The following is a 19,627-nucleotide window of genomic DNA, read 5'->3' as shown; positions in this document are numbered from 1 at the left end:
ACAAGTCCAGTGTTCTAAAGCCTCAAATGGGGCCATATCTTTATCTGTATTGCCTGCTGGCTCAAAGCTTGTAATGCAGGCTGAGTATCCCTTATCTGAAATGCTTGGCACCAGAAATATTTCAGATTTTGCATTTTTTCCTGATTTTGTAATACTGCATGCACACACATAGTGAAATATCTTGGAGGATGAGATCCAAGTCCAAATGCAAAATTTATTTCTGTGTGATGAGTACCTTAGGCAGCATAGCCTAAAGGCAATTTTATATAATATTTTTAGTGCTCCTGCACCTTGAATCGACCAGTCACAGAGGTCAGATGTGAAATGTCCTGCTTGTAGGATCTTGTTGGCATTCAGAGAGTTTCAAGTTCTGGAGAATTTTGGATTTGGGATTTTGATATTAAGGATGTTCAAGAAAGAAGGTACACAACATTTATTATTAAAGAACACATTGATTTTTTTTTGTGATTTGTTTTTTTGCCTGATTTGTTAGCTGCTAAAATAATGGAATGTGGGCTAAACCTCTGTTGAGCACCCAGCTTGCGTGGGGTTTTTTCCATACAGTTTGTCCATGATGTAGTCCTCACAGCACCAATATAAATTGAATATTGCTCCCAATTGGGAAGTTAGGAGAATGGAAGCCAAGAGTGGTAAACAAGCCACCCAAGGTCACAGAGTAAGTAAATATCAGAGCTGGAACCCATACAAAGCTCTGACTCCACATTCTCAGCTATTTAAAAAAAAAATCTCTTTAATGCCTTGGAGAGAAGACCGTGTTTTAAGAACAAAGCATCTCTCCTCTGAGAAAGCTTGAATTTCTACCTTCCCTGTGAGTAACACGGACTGGCATTTTGATCCCCTCCCATCCCTGAAGCCGCTGGCTCTATCCCTTGTAGCAGCTCCAGCAAGTTCTAGATTCTTGGTGCAGCACCACGTGGAATCAGTCCGAGGGGCTGCATCATTTAAGGGGCTTCAGAATGGCAGTCCAGAGCCCCGCTGCTTGTTACCTGCCTGCTATGGACCTGGAAAGCTCCATCAGGTCATCAAACATCCTAGAGCCAATGAGTGACAATGGTGATGCCAGCTGAATACTTCTAAGGACGTAAGGGGCAAGTTTCCTGCTTACGAAGTGTTCTCAAAAGGAAACACTCATAGCTGGTCACTGCTCAAAGGCTGAAAGGCTGTTGCCACACCACTACATGAAGAAAGAGCATGTGAATTCTCATGATGAACTCATCATGCAATGTTGGCTACAATTTACTTTGGAGACACTCTGGGAACTGCAGCCCTAGGCACACTCCTTTCCACCCCACACCATGAACATGCCCTTGGCATGGAGTGGGCTCCACCTTCTACCAAGTGGTGCAAGCTTTACCCCCAATCTGCAGCTCGGAGCTGGCCTGGTGAGGTGCTTTGGCCAATGAATGTGGCAGAAGTCATGAAGTGTCAGGTCCCAGTCTTTGCTCACTCTCTCTTGGTACTCTGCCCGGTCCCAGGGTAAACAAGCTGGGGCTAGCCTGCAGAAAATGAGCAACTGTGGGCAGAGACAAGCCACTGTATGTAGCAAAGCTATCTGAGACCAAGACTCCCAGCCTGCAGCTCAGCTGCAGATTCACTGACTACATTTCCAACTCTGCTTTAAACCTGAGGATGAACATTTGTGAAATGTTTACCATGATAAAATCACGGTGAAAATAATAAAAACTGGTAGAATCAGTCAATGAGCTTTGGGATGATTAACTACGAAGGAGCAGGCATATAGGCATTCTGATGAAGTCTACAGTAGATACTGGCTTGCTAAGCATTCTGTGAGGTGTCAGGTACTTGCACACATGTGCCCTCATACTTCATCTCCCTTTCCTGAAGATACAAGATTACCTAATATGTACTGGGTACCAGATACTAGACTTCACATATACTATAATGTAATTCTTACCCCTACATCTGAGATATGTCTTGTCACTTCCGCTTTGTAGGTAAAGAAATGGATCCTCGGGAGGTTTGGTGAATTGATTAAATTTATGGCTATAGATAAAACGTGACAGAGCTGAGCTTTGACCTGAATGGTTTGATCTGAATGTCCTAGCTGTGCCTTCTACCCCTGGGCTTGGCTTCCACTTCCCTGTTCCTTTCAAAAGAGGAACTTTTTTTTTTAATCTCTTTTTAGAGGAGGACTCTTGAGTTTCTCTAAGAACATTTGATTAATAAATGAAAGACTCACTGACTCTAAACCTCAATTCACTGATGTTCATTGCTAAGAAATATGTGCTAAATGGAGGAGAACATGTTTATATATGTGTTACTTCTTTGTTTTAGAAACATATTCCGTTCTGTTTGAATGTTTTAAAAGCCCATGTTTTGCAAACCCCAAATTGTAACAGAAAGCAGGTTGTAAAGAAACTGGTGAGAGTTATTGCCCAGAAAAACCAGCTGGGAAGCATTTCAGTGTCAATCTTATTATTGCTTTTAAATTAGCACTGACTTCAAAACCCTTTGAAGTAGCTGGCAGGGAATGCCTAGATTGGGAAAAACAATCACTACAGGGTATTCTCAGCAGGCATGTGCTTTATAAACGTTTCTTCTCTCTATGCCTTGGCACTGGGAAAGGTTGGAAAGGAGGTAGAGGGATCTTAGCAGGAAGCTTCCAGCTGATGTGGATGCTAGGAAGACCCAATTATCCTGTCCTTCTCAGTAGCTAACGCCCAAGCAGAGGGAATGAATTATTTGTGGCAGTGACTGAAGCTGCTGAAAACTTCAGAGACCACCCATGTGGTCTTTACATGTCAAGCTGACTAGAAGATGCTGAGAGGCTCTGACGCCAAGGGCCTGATGGGTTTCAACCGAAGAGCAGAGCTAAGTTAAAGTGCATGATAAAGAAATCCAAAGACATCCTGTACCCCACCCCAAAGCTCTACATAAAGTCTTCCCCTGGTCAATGTCTAAGACAAGGCTCAGAGTGTATTTCTTCTTTGACACCATGGATAGATCCTGGACTTCTCTCTCTTCAAGTAGAACTTACCTATCAGTCCATCCATCTGTGCATCCATCCATCCATCCATCCATCCATCCATCCATCCATTCATCCATCCATCTCCATCCATCCATCCATCCATCCATCCATCCATCCATCCATTCATCCATCCATCTGTCCATCCATCCATGCATCCGTTGATGCATCCACCCAGCATTGGATGACTTCCTACTCTGTACCTCATATTACTAGGCATTGTGGATATCACTGATCCTCAAGAAAGCAAGGTCCCCAACTTCCTTGTGTTGCTCACATCTTGTGAAGAGTCTGAAGACCACCCAAAGAGCAGACACATTGTACACGAAAGCACCAAAAAAGAAAGCATACCAAGATAATGTTTGAAAATAATCTTATATATTCACACACACTCACACACACACATATAACTTGATTATCAACATGGGAAAACCACAGTTTGTGCAAATGTCCTTACATATATTTATCTTTTAGGGCACTTTTTTATTAAATTACATATCTGAAGAGGAATCACAACATTTCAAAGGCTTGGGTACTCAAAAGGAAACCATGAGCAGTTAACCAAGTTCTCTGAGAAGAAATGTTTGTGAGCTATGAAATGAGAAGTATGTCATGAATATTGCATATGGATATTATGTGTGTGTGTGTGTATGTGAGTGTGTGGCTAGGGAATCATAATGGAGAAAAAATAGAATAGTCATTTCCTCTGTCTGCTCTTATAATGCCTGGATCATGCTTCTGCTTTCTGTTTTAGTTAGTCATCTGTATACCCACTTGTAGCAGATGCCTCAGGGACCTACCCAACAGGACATGCCCATAGTGACCTATTGCAAACTCCATTTTCTGCCTCAGCAGTTTTTCTGCATCACTGACAGGTAAGCAGGACTTTTAAAGGGGGTCAGTGTCTCCGGGAGCAGCCTTCTTTCCCCTCAATCAAGGCTGGGTGGAAGCTGGGTGAAGAGCAGCCCAGCTTATGGCCATGTGTGGGCTGCCTCACATGTGGTCTATAGCATGTCCCCAAGTTCCCCAAGTTGGACTGAGTCCATGGTAACCAGCATGGGAGCAAGCCCAGTGTGACTGTTTCCCTGCCAGGCACAATCATTTACTCCTCTACTAGTTGTCCTGTGTGTCTCCAAATAGACCTCGCCATCACCCATCCTGCTTTCCCAGCAATGGTCTTCCCCCATCCTGGAAGAGTTTGCTGCTGGGGGAATTGAATGGAAGACAACAACTCTTCTCTCAGTGCGTGCTGAGTCTAACACAAAGCTTGTTCTAGCACAGGATTTAATAAATACTGAGGGAATAATTCAGTGAGTAGATAAATGGATGTTGATGTGTGAATGACTCCTCCCTCTGTGATTTTTAACTAAACCCAAATGCATTCCTGACAGTGACATTTTGGAGGAGAAAAATCACATTTGTTTGGAGAGCAACTGACAGGTAATTGGGAAGCACCAAGGCAGGGCTTGGAGGGAAGCATGAAACTGTGCTGGTGACACTGGGCCATCTTCTTCCACAAGGAGGGGACGCCGCTGACAGCCCGCCTCCCCTTCGTGGCTGTTGATCAGATTCACAGACTTCACGGAGAAGGTACTCACAAGATAAAGAGTGAGGAGGTCCTGGTAGGTCATATATAGTGCTCAGAAAAATGATAACATCTGCTTATTAATTTATTCAATTCAATTGTTTGTAGATGTATATTCATTCAGTAATTTATTTACTCAGGAATTGGACCGTTCTTTAGTCAGTTCATTGCCTCTCTCTGTGGCTGACTCAAACACTGTTGTGCACAGCAGTTGGTCTTTACAAACATGTGCCCTGGACCAAAATGCCTGGCTGGTGTCCTGGCTGTGTTACCATGGGCTATGTAGCATCTCTGGACTGGGAGTCCCCTCTTGTGTAAGACGGGGATAAGTGGCGCCCTCTGTCTCAGACGGTCACCTGCTTAGTATTATTGTACACACAGAACTTAGAACGGTGCCAGCACATAGTCACTGTGGTAGTCACATGAGCCTTTTAAAAAAGAATTCAAGAGGCCGTGCTGGATATTTTTCATTCCTTCATTTCTGCTTCGCTTCTCTTTATTTTTAGCTTCCTCTCTACAAAAGAGACTACAAATCAGGCTGGGACGGGGACGCTAAGTGTCCAACTTCCAGGTCAATCTTGAAATTTTAGCCTACACACATCCCTGTGAGCATTGTGTGTCATTTTTACCTCTTCAACTCCTTTCAGGGCTGCTCACCTGGAACCTTCAGGCTATTCTTTTGCTGATCTGCATCCTTGCCCTGCTCTGATTTCCAAGAGTCCCTGCTCCACTGCTGTCCTTTTTATAAAACTCAGCTCTTTCTGTATGTGGTAGGTAGGGGATTAACCAAGAAAAACAGTCTAAGGTGTAAAAGAAGATGCCCATTCTAAGGGTTTCTTCTTGGAAGCCCCATTGTTTAGACTGCAAAAGGAGGCAATAGAGGCAATTTCCTAATATCTGATTGCCTAACACTCAAACAGACTTGTGTAGAGCGCACCTCTTTTCCGAGCAAGGGGACCCCAGTATGTCATCCAGGTGCTGCATTTTGCTGAAAGGTGATCTCAGAAGAGCTCAGTTTTCTCTACAGGGTCTGATTTGGTGTCCTTAAACCCCAGGGACCTATAAACCTACACACAGTATGTACTCTCAGGAAACATTCATACCCCTGACACTCAGAAGAAAAAGCAGAAACAGCGTAACTTCAGAAAGAACTTCCCGTCATTAAAGGTGGTGGTGGACAAACACCATCGCCATTAGCCCAGAGCAAAAGGCAACCTCTGTAGGGCCGTCCCCTGTATGACAACCTGGAAGGTTCGTACTCCGGAAGGTCTATATATAGGTGATTAAAGCCAGACATCTTATCCTGAAATCCTGTTCAGATTTTAAATCTGAAGACACTTGATTTTAGTTGTCGATCTCAGTGAGCTACCCATCCCCTCCCCCAGCCTGATACCCCCTGAAACAAGGGGCCTTGATCAGGAAGCACCACGCTTCCTCTCATTTTATCAGCAAGTTTATTTAATTCTAAGACTGCGCTTTTAATAATGGATTCAAGTCAGGGGGTGATCTTTTAAGTCCTCTAATTATGGATCCATTAGTGGACTAGGTGACAGTCTGTAGGCAAAGCAAAACTATCTTTGGTGATTCCTTCTTATAAATGGATAGATGTTGTTGATTTCATTTTTTATTGTGGAGTGTTGCTGGAAACATCACATGATATTGTCACATTGCATCTGCTGTGGGCAGCTTCTCTGATGGTCTCTAATGATCCTCATCTCCTGCGATTCACCTGTGGACTCTGCTCTCCTTGGGTGTGGGCTGGATTAATGACTAAATCCTTGTTACAGTGTACACTGGAGTGCTGGGCCCCCTGTGAGATGAAGATGTGGCTACTCTCTCTTGCTCTATTGCTCGCTTTGTCCAAAGCCAGCTGTGATGTTGCACGCTGCCCTCTGAAGTCAAGAGAGTGAAGGAAACCTTTTGATCAATGTCCATGGAGGTACCGGGGCCTTCTGTCCAACTGCCAGTGCATAACTAAATCCTGTCAATAACTGTATCAGTGAGTTTGTAAATGTGTCTTCCTCAGCCTTTACATCAGATCACAGACCCAGTGACATCTTGATCTCAAACCAAAATAAAAAAATCCTCACTCCAGGAGGAAATAGCTAAGCTGGCTTTAGATTCCTGATCCACAAACACTTGAGATAAATGTTTGCTGCATCAAACTGCTAAAATTTGGAGTCATTTTTATGCAACAAAATGACGAATACACCGACGTCCTGAAAATGTTACTTTTCTCTGTCTCAGTGGTGTAGCCACAGTGAGTATGTGGTCTGTGGTCTAACTTCTGTCAGACAACAGGTTGGCAAACTGTTTTGCAACCAGGCAGAATGAGAGACAGGATTTCCTGCCTGCAATACCCTAGTCCTTATTGTTTGTCTCGCGTGCCTTATATGATTAAATAATGCTACATTTTAGTTAGGCTATATGTGTGTACTACCCCCTTATAAAAAGTGAATCCTGTATCATTTTGTATTAGGTCAGGTTGCATCTAACAGAAACCCCCAATTACAGTGGAGCTGGCTGGAAAGATGTTTGGTTTTAGTGTCCTAGGAAGGAGGCCACCATAGAGAACTCAGGCTGCTTTATTGCTTCTACATTCAGCCACATCCCAGTCTTCTGTCTGTGCCTAGAACTTGGCATCCAACATCAAGATCACCTCACAGTCCAAAGTAGTTGTTTTAGGTGTACAGAGCACACATTCTGTCCACAGAAGGATAAGAAGGCAGCTCTGTCACCCAAGCTGAGTCAGGGTCCTCTAAGGACCATTCCTAGAAATGCTTCCCATAAGATTTGTATAACAGACAGTGGAATATTTTAAAAGTAGGAGACCATAAAAATCATCTATTCCAATATTTCCCATTTTATTCCATTCTCATGATTTCTAACAATTGGTGCCATCCATCCTAGTGATTCCAAAGAACTGTGTAGTAAAACATTAGTTCTTTTCTTTTATGCACCACCTGTAGTCTTGTTACACAATGTGTTTTTAAGTCATTTGTTTTTAAAACTTAACTATATCTGAAATAAAAAATATTGCTACTTCCTACTAGGAAGTAATACTTTCATAAGGTTGTAGAAATTAAATAAAGTAATTAACTAAATAAAGTAAAACTAAATAAAGTAAAATAAAACATTTATAAAATGAATGACACCAACTTTATAGACTTCATATGACTTAGAATCATGCAGTTCTTGTCTTTCTGTATTTGGCTTATTTCCCTTAACTTAATGATCTCTAATTGCATCTGTGTTGTCACAGAGGAATACAAAATTTCCTCTTTTGTGGCTAAACAGTATTTTGTTTTCATATGTATCTGTTTCCAATTCTTGACCACTATGAATAGTGCTGCAATAAACAAGGAACTGCAGATATCTCTGTCATATGGACCTCACTTCCTTTAAATATACATGGGATATAAAAGAAAAACATTGCCTTATAGAAGGTGAGAATAGTTGGAGAGACTAGAAAGAATCAGGTGGAGGAAGGGATAGGGAAAGGCTGATCAATGGTACTAAGTTATGGCTAGAAACTGTGGTGTGCTATTCTACAGTTGTGTGACTTCAGATAACTATTACCACTTACATTTCAAAAAGCTAGAAGAAATGAGTTTGAAAGTTTTTGCCACAAATGATACATTGTTGAAGAGGTAGACATATTTAACCTGATTTACATATTATACAGTGTGTGCATGCATAAAATATCATGTTACCCCATTAATCTGTACTATTTCTGTGTTTGTACATACCAGTTCATAGTAGATATCATGAAAAAAATTTTAAATTACACTTAGCTATTGATATGAGGTTGCCCTGCTCTCGTCGATGTTAAAAATGAAAACGAACAAGTTTCATGTGGTTGCTGTCTCTTGGAAGCAAAAGGACTGTGAAGAGGAGAGTAACTTTCTCATTATGCTACTAAGTATAATTTAGCGCCTTGTTTTTCCACCACTTAAATTGCCTCAGTTTCCCTAGAGCGCTGCATTTTACACTTGGGAATATACTCTAGTGCAGTCTTTTGACCAGTGAGGAAATCAATATTCCAGAGGCCCCAGGAGGTTCCCCGTTGGCTCCTTGGCTCTTTGTAATGTGTGCCAAGAATTTACAGAGGGACCCAGCCATCGGCTTTCAGCGTCCGCCTCCACCTACTCACCTACTCTTCCATTAGCTCTTTGAAGGCTGAGCTTCACTGACTTTTGTCCCCAGAGAAAGGCTCTCAGCCTGCCCAGAATCAATGCTAGAGCTAATGGTGCACGTGGTTTGTGCACAGGGATGAAACTAAGGCATGTATGTCTTCCGGCTCCTCCTTCAGCTCCGGGAGGGGGGGACTTCAATTCTAAGACCAGAGACTAAAGGGATTAAAAATGCAGTGTCATATTTTAGAACAAGCTTACTTGTGCTTTTTTTTTCCTTCATATTAAATTACTGTTGATATAGTAAGTGAAAAATCAGCAATTATTCAAAGTGAAAACCAACAGGAAGTTAGTTCAATGCCATTGCTATTGATGAGGATGACAGGAATAATAATACCCGTCCCTGAGCATTTTCTACATAGCAAGGACATCGCTAAGTACTGGAACTATCCCATAAGCTAGATGCCATCACTGTTTCCATGTTTCTCACAGAAACACTGAAGTGCCCCCGAGACAAGGCAGCCAGCGAGTGATGAGGGAGGCCCTGAGTCTTCTGCACCTCTCCAGGGCTTCCTGGCCTCACCTGGCTTTTGTTTCAGGGGCTGCTGTAGCAGCTTACTCTGCATGAGTTCCACTAGCGCGAGGCAGACGTGATCCGAAGCCCCTCACCCCAGGCTCCCCAAATCGGCCTGCAGACACCTCCCTCCCGGCTGCTTCTGTATGATCTCAGCACCACAGTGTCCCCTCATCACCTGTGCTTTGATTGGCAGGAGAGGGGACCAGGTGGACTGATTCTGCCCCCGGATAGGCTGTGTTTCACTGATTTTATATAGTTTCTCTGGTTGTACCTTGAGAATGTCATGTTGACAATAGATCCTTTGAAAAAAAAAGTAACCCATAATCGTGTTTCTTTATGGGGCAGAATATGCTATTTCAATATATGTATCCAACAGGTCACGGTCAAATTAGGACGATGAGCACATCTACCAATTTAAAGATTGACAATTTGTTTTTTGTTTTGGGAGCATTCCAGATCCTTTCCTCTAGATATTTCAAAATACACAGTATATATTTATGAGCCAGAGTCACCCTACTCTGTTGTAAAGCACTGGAAATTCTCCTGGATGCCTCTTTGTACCCTTTAATCAGCATCTTTCTAGCCCTACCCACACTTTCTACCTTTGCTCACCTTTATTCTGCTTTCTACTTCAAAGAGACAAACTCTTTAAACATCTATATGTGAGCAAAAATGTATGTTATTCGTATTTCTTGGCCTTTTTCACTTAGAATAAGGTCTTTTACTTCTATCCATGCTGTCAGAACTGGTAGAATTTCATCCTTTTGTGGTTGAGTAGTATTGCATTGTGCACCAGTTTTTTTTTTTTTAATTTCATTGAGTATTGGTACTTTTTAGGTATAGGAACAGCTACATTCATCATGGGGATCTTGAACCTTTGCATGATGTATCTTGGTTCTTATTTTTCCCCATTACCCCCTCGTTTCACCCCTCCATCCTCCCATATTTACAAAGAATTAGTTTCCAAGTTTTCCTTTTCTGACATTTTTTCTTTTACCTTCCTTCCTTTCCTCTATTCTTCCCCCTTCCCCTACACCTTTAGCCTTTTCGTCCTATCTCACATTATCAGTTATACCATTTGAACCTTATTTACACTTTCTTTTTCACACCAGAGAAACTGTTTGGCATTTATGCATGTGTCCTGTTTATTTCACTTAAGGATATGGCCTCAATATGCATCCATTTAGCTATAAATGACTCTAGTTTCTCATTCTTTATGGCTGAGTAGTACTCCATTTTATAGAAAAACTACATCTTCTTTATCTAATCTCCATTTGATGGGTTCTTGAGCTGTTTCCAAATCTTAGCTATTACAAACTGCACCACAGTTTTTTAATGTGCTGATTTGTCAATAAACACCTAGGTTTTTCCTTACCTTGGCTACTATGCATAATGTTGCAGTAATAGACACCGGAGTGCAGACATTTATCTTACATGCTGATGTCATTTCCTTTTTTTTGTACCAGGGATTGAACTCAGGACCTTGCCCTTGCGAGGCAGGCAGCAGAACCACTGAGCCAAATCCCCACTCCTGATGTCATTTCCTTTGGATAAATACCCAAGGTTTAGGATGGCTGTATCATATGGTAATTCTAGTTCCTTCCTCCCTCCCTCCCTCTCTCTCTCTCTTTCTTTCTTTCTTTCTTTCCTCTCTCTCTCTCTCCCTCTGTCTCTCTCTCTCTCTCTCTCTCTCTCTCTCTCTCTCTCTCTATCTCTGAGGTAAGGTCTCTCTATTTAGTTCAGTCTGGCCTATGTAGCTCAGGCTGGCCAGGGACTCAGGGTGGTCCTCCTGCCTCAGCCTCCCAAGTTTTGGGATTACAGATGTGTGCCATCATGCCTGGCAGTTCTTTTTGGTGTGTAAGTAACTCAACAGCAAAAACAAAATAATAACTCAATTTAAAAATGGGAAAATGATTTGAATAGATCCTTCTAAAAAAAGTTATGCAAAATGCCAATAGTTATAAGAATATGTGCTAGATCTCACTAATCATAGGGAAATTGAAAACAAAGCTATGATAACATTTCATCCCCGGTAGAATGGCTAAAAGAAAAAAGAAAAAAAGTAGCATATCTTGGAAAGGATACAAAGGGGGACTCCTATGCACTGTTAGTGTTAATATAATTAGAAATAGGGAAAATAAAGGTAATATATCTTTTTTTGGGCTCCACATTTTATTTTTCCTTCATTTTTTTTCTCACTGCTGATATCTGGGATACACAATAAAGAATTACCACGTAGGTCTTTATCTTCCACCTGCTTTCCAGGGCACCCAGGCTACGGCAGTCCAGGGGCATCTACTTCCAAAGTCCATGCTGGAGACACTGTGCTATATCGTTTCTAGATATTACATCAGGTGAAGTAATCAGGTATGGAAAGATGAGTGCCACGTGTTCTCACTCACATATAGAAGCAGAAAGATGTGGTTTTTCACAAAGCAAAAGTAGAACAATAGTTACTAGAAGCTAGGAAATGTGGAGGAGGGAAGGGATTTGGATAACAGTACAAAAGCGCATAGATAGGAGGAGTAAGTTTCAATGTTCTACACAACAGAGGAGTGAGGGTAGTTCAGAAATCTGTCGTATGTGTTATGAAGAGGTAGGAGGGGTAGTTCACACCCTCAACACCAAGGAATAATTAACATTTAAGGAGCTGAAGGTGCTAATGACCCTGGTTTGGTCATTGCACTTTATGTACAACTTCAGGCTATCCCACTGAGCACCATGCACACCACATCGGTTAGGTGTGTTCAGGATAGTCAGACCCTGCTTGGATGGTCCCTTCCTGTCCTGGCCCACTCCTGCCTCAAATCCAGATTTTCTTTGAGTTGTGTTAGTGACCCAGCCATGTCCTGTTCTGCCTGGTTCTCTGTGGAGAATGCTCTCCTGCTTCCCTCTCTCCACTTTCTGCTTCCTCCCCCAAAGTCCCTCTCACTTTCTGGGATGCGGCCCCCTTGGGCCTCTCCAGTGTCCCGTCATCCTCTGGCCCCCCCCATCCTGTCTCTCTTCCTTTCTGTGCCTGCCTCACGTGGCACAAGCTTCTCCCGTGGCATCCCCAGCCCTGAGCCTACTGCCCTCTCTGTCTTTAATGAGAGTCTCAGAAGCAAAAGTCATGATATTATCAGATGGCCCAGGGCCTAGTCCTTCCCACTGCCATGACTTTGAAAAAGTCAGTAACAGACCTAACCCACAGTTTCCCAATCTGTTAGAAAGGGAAAAACCATATACTTGTAATAAAGGTTCTTTCTAAAATTATAATTACCGGTATATATTAATTAAACAACATAGTGGGTTTCCCTTCTGCCTTTCTGTACACACTTAGACCATTCATTTATCATAGCTATCCTCAGCATAGGTTTTTCCCCTGAGGATTAAATGACATAAAGTACATTTTAAATTTAGTAAGAAATAAATTAAATAATGGATGCTTTCATCAGTTTTGGTGATTTATTATTTTTACTTAAGGATACATAGAAAAAGAATTGGAGATGCCAAAGTAATTGCTACTTTGAGCCAAACATGTTGAGTGTCCCTGTGTTAATGCATTCTTGGGCTCTCACCAGGCCCTGCAGCCTTACAGGTAAACCACGCATCTCCTTTTACTGGGCACCCATCATATGCTGGGCCCTCCACGCTGGGCTGGGCCTTGGGAAACAGTAAGGGCAGTGACTGTTCTCAGTGCAAGCTTAGGATATCAGTCTGTGGTCTTTTATCATGGCTACATTCTTTTCCATCTCAAAGATAAAAGCATATGTGTCTTTAACAAAATATTTATTGTGCACACAATGTGTTCCTGGTGCTGTCGTATTCCAGGTAAGAGGCCAGTGCACTGATCTTTGATGTTTATCCACCAGAAAAGTCAGACCAAAGCATACAAAGAAATGAATAACTCAGAGGGGGAAAATGTGAATGCTCAGTTCAGGCACAGAGTAATCCCAGAGAGAGCCAAAACCTGAGCAAAGGCTTGGGGTGTGAGCATGGCATAACCAGCACCCCAGACATGTGACACACAGAGACCAAGGGAGAGAAGTGAGCAAGGCTTGTGTGACAAGCTGGGGCCAGTGACAAGGGCTGTCCCGAAGCTGAGGATTCTTTTTCAATGCAGAAGCTACCAGAGATGGCTTAGGGTAAGTGGGGCAGACTTTTGTGGCAAAAAGTATGGACAGAAAAGGAGATTGGACTCCAAGAAGCCTCACCATGTCTCTGACTTTCTGTCGCACAGCTTCCATCGGACTGATTGCAATTTTCATTCTTATGGTAGAGACAGAATGAGGAATTCCTACGCAGTGAGGAGCACAGTCATGCGTTATGGCTGCTCTATGAGACGAGGGTCTCTGTGCTCTTCTATCCTACACTGAGTGTTTAGAAATATGCCTACCCTTGGGCAAAAGCCCACTGGGCTTGTGCTTTATGGTTTCTGTGCACTCTCACTTCATGCCTTCCCCCACTTGGATTGGATTACAGGCATCTGGTGCATCGAGCTCAAGGACAGGAAAGCCCAGGGCGTCATCCATCTAAGGACGTATTGTATTAACTGAATACTCATTAGGTGTCAGGTGCTATAACCAGGTATTTTTTTCATGTCTTGCCTCACTTACTCTACTCTTCACTACAGCCTATGACTAAGTATAATTATCCTTACTCTACAAATGGGGAAACAGAAGCTCCGTGATGTTGGGTGACTTGCTTAGCTTTCTAGAGCTAGTTCAGGACTGTGGGAAGGACAGTCCTAGTATGGTAAGTCATCTCAGACCCCATATAACATCTTGGTGCTTCACCCAGTGGCCAATTTGTGGGAGTCTGGAGGTTGCCAGCTGTACAAACACATCAGGGATTAGAAGGAGATTGGAATCTGAGGACAGAGGAGCTTGGTTGAGGGTGGTTACAAAAATCACATCAATTCATTCAGTAACACTGGATCCCCTTGGGGAGCTTGTCCATGTCTGATGATTCCCATTTCCATGTGGCAAACTGTAATTAGGGATCTACAGTGATATCATAATATTGTGACTCAATTCCTTCTGTGTGTACAACACCTAAGACTATGGCGGGCTTCTCCTTTCTGTTCCTAGGCTCAGGTGTCAGGCAGAACTGGCTTTAAATTCTAGCCCTGAACTTTACCTGCAGGAAGTTGCTTAGTTATTCATAAGATTTGCTTCTCTTTCACATTGGTGTCCTCCTGGGGGCACTGGAAGGATGAAATAAGGTGCAGTGTAGCAGATCTGATTCATTGCAAGATGTCAGGAGGGAAGTAAGAGTTCCCTTCTACGCTTCTGGCCGGCTTCAGTGGTCCTCCTCACAAAACACGTAGCCTGGATGAGATGACATGAGGAGTTAATCCATTAAATGTTCCCATGTGTCTCAGTTTCTCTGTCTGCCTTCCTTGGACTACGGCTCTATCACTGCACATTTGCCATCTCTTCTATGGGCTGCATTGTGTCCTCTGGAAAGATACCTTGAATATCTAACCTCTGCTACTGGCGACTGTGACTTCTTTAGGAAATAGATTCCTTGCAGGTTTAATAAAGTTAAATCTTTAGGGGCCCAAAGCCCTAGTGACCTTAGTGGTATGATTGGTGTTCTTCTAAGAATAGGTAAACACCACGTGAAGGCACTGAATCAAAGACAGAATGTCTTTGGAAAATGAAAATATGGAAATAGAAACTTAAGTGCTTCATCTGTTGGTCAACTGGAAAAGTAAAGGAAGGACCCTCTCTCCAGGCTTTGAAGGGACCACAGCCCTGCAAACACCTTGATGCTAATTTCAGAATTCTAACCTGCAGAACTCTAACATCTCTCTCTCCGTGTCTGTCTCTGTATCAGTGTGTGTGTTCTTCGCTCTCTTTTTTGAGGTACTGAAGATTGAAACCAGGGTCTCACTGAGCTGCACACGCAGTACCTTTACAATTTTATTTTGGATAGGATCTTGCTAATTTACACAGACTAACCTCAAACTTGCAATCTTACTGCCTCAGCCTCCTGAAATCTATTGTTCTAAGCCACTGAATATGTAGTTTTATGACAGCAGTCATTAAAGAGACTAAAACTCCCTAGCACAGTGATATTATACAAGTGAATGTGAGCAAATGAGTGCCTCTGAGAGACCTACTGTGTCTTTCTTGTGGCACCGAGAGCATTGCAAATATCTTATTTAATCTGTCCACCCTGTAAAGTGGGTGCTCTTTTTCTATTTTTAGATAAGAAGAAGCTTCAGTCAGAGGCTGCAGATACCCAGCTCAAGTTCTAACAGAGCTAGGGGCTGAGCAATTCCAAACAGAGATCTGTCTAGTCCGAGTCACTCCTCCCCTGCCTCCACCCCCATTCTCTTTCTAGTGTCTGGGGGAAAGCAGATGAGATATGGAAATCAAGTAGTAGGGGTTAAAATTGGAAGCAAAGGTAGCCATTATGAGGGGAGAATAATGGGGACACTCAGGTAGGGCACAAGGAAGTGGTCCAGGCCAGCGTTAGGATGAGGGTTGTGCAGCCACCCTGCCTGCTTCCGGTGCTGCTCACCTCTACACTGACCCGCTTTTGCCTTACTCTTTCTCCATGTCTCAGCTTCCTAGTGCGCTGTGTGCTAGGAACAGTAAAAGGAACGGTAGGGCCATGGTGAGGCTTAAATGAGCAATGCTTAAAATCATTTAAATCAGAGCCTGTCTCATGGCGAACGCAACACAAAGCTCATTGCTGTTACTACTTTTTATTATGCAAGATGTGACTTGGGCCACGTCTCTCTCCCAGGCCTTCCCACATGCACCATGATGCCATCCGATCTTTTGGGAGTGTGTTTCAAGTTCTTTGCTGTCTGCTCTGCCTCAGTGACTTCCAGAATCTCAGCCAAGCTGGAATACTATGGTTGCTATTGGACAGCTGGCTACCACATTGGTTAACAGCAGCTTTCATGAGGCTTTTTGTTGTTGTGGAGCCACTGCTGTGATGTTTCACAGCCATTCATAAGAAGAGCATATGGAAGGTAAGTGCTAAAGTGTCCTTTGCAGTCACTGGTCCTAACACACATTTGAAAAGGGTCTCTGGTCCCTAATGCTCACCTGTCTCTCTGCTGGGTCTCTGAAGGTGTTGGGATGTACCATCTTGAGCATCTGCACCTACCCTAAGCTAAGCTGGCTGTTCTTCCAAGCAAGACTGTTCCTCTGTGAAAAAAAATACCTCAATCAGGAAATATTTACCCCTGGGTCATGCTTGGAAATGTTGTAAACTGGGAAATGCATTTATTCCTTGGTGGTGGAGCTGTTCTTAACTATGTCCCTGCAGCATATGAGGAAGAAATTGAGTGTGACATGCTTCGGGGACATTTTAGGATGCTTTACTCATTTCTTGGTCCTAGTGACTTTTTTCAAGATTTAAAATGACTTTCCTTCAACTGACCAGATGACCTATTATTCGCCGAGGATGTGCTTATCCAAAAGACTGGGCCAAACCCAATGCACAGACCTAGTGATGCTGGGGGATTTTGTGCCTAGGAATAGCGTGGTTATTAGGAAGCAGAGATTAGAGTCGTCTTCTCTAAGGAAGATGTGACCTTTATGGTCTTAAAGGAAAGACCCCACCTTTATATGTTTCTCTGTTAAGACCATCAAATTTTGGGATTATTAATTCCAAACACAAAGTCATCTTATTTAAATTAAAAAAAAAATCTCAAACTGGAGATGTGATCAAAACACAAAGCGGATGTTTAATTTTTAAAAGCTACTACATTAAAAGGCACATTGTCAATAACACACCTCAACATACTCCCATTTACTTCAGTCACACTCACTTATCTCACCATCCTTGTTACTTTCTGGAGCAGTTCTGGAAGATCTCTTTTGTGAGTTTCTTTAGTTGCTCTGTTGCAGCTACCCTGATGTCCTGAAATGACTCAAAACATTGACTTTTCATGGTCATATTAACTTTGGGGAAGAGACAGAAATTGTATAGTGCCCGATCCAGGGAACAAGGTAGGTGAAGACATATCGCAATGTTTTTGAAAGCCTACTTTTCCATTGAGTGACACTAGGTAGCAGCTGTGTTTTTGATCATTCCTTGTAAACACTTGTAAAAGAGGACTTCTAGATTGATCCAGAAAGTAGCAAGAAGGATGGGCTAAGTGCATTTGAAGTGAGGGGGGAGTAAATTGAGGGGAAATGAATGGCAATATGTCTTTTAATGTAATAAAGCTTAAACATTTGTGCTTAAACATTCATTGTAAGTTTTGATCATACTTTAAACTTGCTGGATTTGGAAGGGGGGAGGAAGGAGGTTCCTTCTTCTTTTGGATGTATAGCATCTTTGAGAGCCAGGCTAACACATAGGTTTTAATAAAAAATGGAATAAAATTTTGTTTTAGTTGCGGTTCTCCAGAGAAACAGAACTGGTAGGATACATATATTTACTAAGAAGGCTTGGCTTCTGTGATCACACAGACTGAGAGGACCCGAAAAGATCCGCTATCTTCACACTGGAGGCTCAACAAAGTAGGTGGTGTAATTCAGCCTAAGTGTGAAGCCTGACAAACTGGAAGCTCGTGGTGTAAATTCCAGTCCCAGGGCAGGAGTCCAGTATCTTCAGGCAAGCTGGAAGGTGGGAGAAATGATGACAAAGTCCCCCTTCCTCTGCTTTCCTGTTTATTTCAGGCCCTCAGCAAAATAAATGGCATCACCCAGGTGGGAAAGGTCAGCTGCTGTGAGGAGCCCACCTGCTCAGTGCTGGTCTCATCCGAGACACCTGCAGACCATGCTTTTTCTGAGACCCGTGACTGAGTCAAGTTGACACATGGAAGTCAACGAACAGAAGAATTTCTTACAAAGCAATTAGAAGGTTCAGAGAAAGCAAAATAGTTCAAAAGGATCTAAGGATCCCTATATGAATTAAGTTTTAAAAATGTGTGCATCTCAAGACCTAAATATCATATCATAGTTAGAAAAATAGATGAATACAAAAAAATAGAAGTTATTATCCAGGAGGGGAGGAGGGGGTTAAGGGAGGGCAGGGACAAGGGGAAAAAATGAGAACCAAGACCTGTTATGTAAAGGTACAAGATCCCAATAATGAATGTTACTGTACTGTATACCTAGAATGTACTAATAAACTCAATAAAAAGGAAAAAAAAGAAGTTATTATCCAGGAGGGGAGGAGGGGGTTAAGGGAGGGCAGGGACAAGGGGAAAAAATGAGAACCAAGACCTGTTATGTAAAGGTACAAGATCCCAATAATGAATGTTACTGTACTGTATACCTAGAATGTACTAATAAACTCAATAAAAAGGAAAAAAAAGAAGTTATTATCCAAATAGCCAATATAAACAAATAGATTAAAATGCACACAGACACACACACCCCTTCATGTCTGACATACAAAGTATTCTATGAACTGTTCTGTGGCACTGTTCTGTGCCTTTGTTTTACTTTTAACTTAACAACTACTAGATATTTTCGTATTGGTACATACTATGCCTATTATTCCCTTTCTATCCTTCTAGATCATTCTTTGCAATGTTTCATGATATTTAATTATATTAATGTACCACAATTTACTTATGAATCACCTGAACATGTAGATTGTTTCTAGATTGGATCACTGTATTTCTTTACTAAGAAATACTTCAATGAATATTGTTGGCCTTGCACTGTTGAGTGCGAGTGGGTGTATTTATAGAAAAAAATTCTTTGAAGGAAAGTTTCTGAATTAAAGGGCATATTGACAGAAATTAACCTTTTGCCAAATTGACCTTCAAAGAAGTGATGCCGATTTGCATTCCTATTTCTAGTGTGTGAATATCTGTTTTCCCCAAATCTTGCCAAAACCACATTCTGTAATTCTTTTCATCACTGCCAATCTGATAGGCAAAAATAACAATATCCTGCTGCTGCTTCAATTTGCATTGTTAAATCAATGAAGTGAAGTTTAGCGTCTCCTCGTGTAATTCTAAACAATGTATATTTCCTTTTTCTGAATAAAATACTTAGTGGGTAAACAATAAATGTTTACATATAGTGACTGTGCTGTGGTTCCTTTTATTATTTGAATGGATTCTTTATAGAGTAACAATTTACATTCTTTAATACAGTTATTGCAAGTATTTATTTTCTTTTTGCTATTTGTCTTTTAATTTTGTGCACGGGTTTTCTTTTGAGGAAGAAGCATTCAGAAATTTGACCTTTACTTTTGAATGTAGTCACATTTATTATTCCTAAATGATTTATACCTTTTAATCTTACTTAGCACTTAATTCTTACTATTTTGAGTGATCACAATGCCCTCAGTAGGCCTCCTTTCTATCCTGAAACTTTCCTTGTGTGGTCCCCAAATTGTCTGGTGGCTCATAATGG

At 42.0% G+C, this 19,627-nt stretch overlaps 1 long non-coding RNA gene across 1 annotated transcript; it reads left to right on the top strand.

Annotated features, from left to right (window-relative positions):
• The first annotated feature begins 13,262 nt into the window (after nt 1-13,262).
• Nucleotides 13,263-18,101, top strand: LOC104874673. The gene is made up of 3 exons (XR_783836.2): nt 13,263-13,426; nt 16,041-16,272; nt 17,933-18,101. It is a non-coding gene; the product is annotated as an uncharacterized LOC104874673 (long non-coding RNA).
• Nucleotides 18,102-19,627: the final 1,526 nt, after the last annotated feature.

This window comes from Fukomys damarensis, unplaced genomic scaffold (assembly GCF_012274545.1).
Source record: "Fukomys damarensis isolate Sample0158 unplaced genomic scaffold, DMR_v1.0_HiC HiC_scaffold_35, whole genome shotgun sequence".
Classification (NCBI taxonomy): Eukaryota; Metazoa; Chordata; class Mammalia; order Rodentia; family Bathyergidae; genus Fukomys; species Fukomys damarensis.
The sequence above is the reverse complement of the archived record's forward strand: the minus strand, read 5'-3'. Positions and strand labels throughout refer to the sequence as shown.